The sequence below is a fragment of the Mustelus asterias genome, chromosome 8, assembly GCF_964213995.1.
Source record: "Mustelus asterias chromosome 8, sMusAst1.hap1.1, whole genome shotgun sequence".
NCBI classification, from domain to species: Eukaryota; Metazoa; Chordata; class Chondrichthyes; order Carcharhiniformes; family Triakidae; genus Mustelus; species Mustelus asterias.
In genome coordinates this window covers 34,825,611-34,827,004 of record NC_135808.1, presented here as the reverse complement: position 1 = coordinate 34,827,004, position 1,394 = coordinate 34,825,611, and the positions used below count along the sequence as shown (strand labels likewise).

The 1,394-nt window shown below is 38.6% G+C and overlaps 1 pseudogene; it reads right to left on the bottom strand.

Moving 5' to 3' along the window:
• Positions 1-269: 269 nt before the first annotated feature.
• LOC144498079 (U2 spliceosomal RNA) lies at positions 270-347 on the bottom strand (annotated as a pseudogene).
• Positions 348-1,394: the final 1,047 nt, after the last annotated feature.

Here is a 1,394-nt window from a genome sequence, read left to right as displayed (position 1 = left end):
TAGTATGGAGAGGATGCTGCACTTGGTTGAGGTCATTGGGTCACATTTAAGCTTCATATGTTTCATATGAAGCAATTTTTAAACATGGCATCTCGGCCTTTTGGCTAAGATGCAAATGAGATCAAGCCTTGGAGGAGGAAACCTCCCCCTCCTCCAATCAGCTTGGCTCATGTAGATCAGGCCCAGGACAGGGTAATTTGGTTGCTTGCCCTGTCTTGTCAGCCTGGATTGGGAATGTCTCAACTTGTTGAGACTCTGAATTGGACTTGATTTGATTGAATTGGAAAAGTATATTAAAAAAATCCGCATAACTACACTTGATCTTAGCCAAAAGGCCGAGAAGCGATTAATTTACAAATTGTACATGTTGCAGGTTGTAAAAATGTCGTTGTGGATGCTTTATCATGAGTTTAAAAGAGAGAAAAAAAATTGAGGCCATCTTTTCATGATGATGGGTTTTTTTTTCTTAAAGGGGAGGTGTTGCGAAGTTGTTTGTAAAAATTATTAAAAAATGTAAAATGCTAGAATGGAAAGCAGTGCATGGTCCCTTTTAAAGGTGGTGCTTTTTCTGTACTTTTCTGAGTTTAAAAAAAAGATTCCGATGAATATATAGAACTGAGACTGAAACATTGTATCAAAGGACAAGCAGCAGGGTTGCCTTGGTAACAGCCTTCAGCCATTTGAATCAGAATAGGCTTTTGAATTGAACCAATCAGTTTAAATTAGGCACTTAGATATCAGGCGCCTATGGGATTTGAAATGGATGTTTTGGTAACCTGAGAACCAATCCTATTGTGGGGATGTTGGTTAGTCATCAGAGGTATAAGAGATGGGGGGCAGTGGCACAAACTGGGAGAACACCTGCCACAGTGCATAGCTTGAGAGACTCAGCTCCAGAGACAGCCAGCGACTACTCTCTGCCACAGCCTCATTTATGCCTTAAAAGAAAGCCTCAAATCTATAATGAAGATAGCAAAGAACAGAGGACCAGGAGATTCTGGAAGACACAAAAACCTGGTTGTAATTTAGAGAGTGACTAAAAATTCTATTTTTTTTGTTAATAAGTGGAAATTGTATTTGTCTAAACAATATTCCATTAGAATAATGTTTTATTCGGTTTGTTAATATTTTGTTTAATCTGTTCACTGTTAGCTAGATAAATCAAGTGTTATTTGTTGATTATTTTAAAAGAGAGAGTCTCGGGTAGTTACTTTGATTTAATCACTAAAAGTTGCTGAAGAGCAGATCGTACCACTTCTCACACTCTTTTAACAGATTTTGAGGCGAGGTCCTCCTCTTTGACTGGTTAGGTGTTAGTTCTCAGAGAGGGGATCAACCTCTGCTTCATAACAGTATGATGATCAGTCATGATCAAAATGAATGGCAGAGCAGGC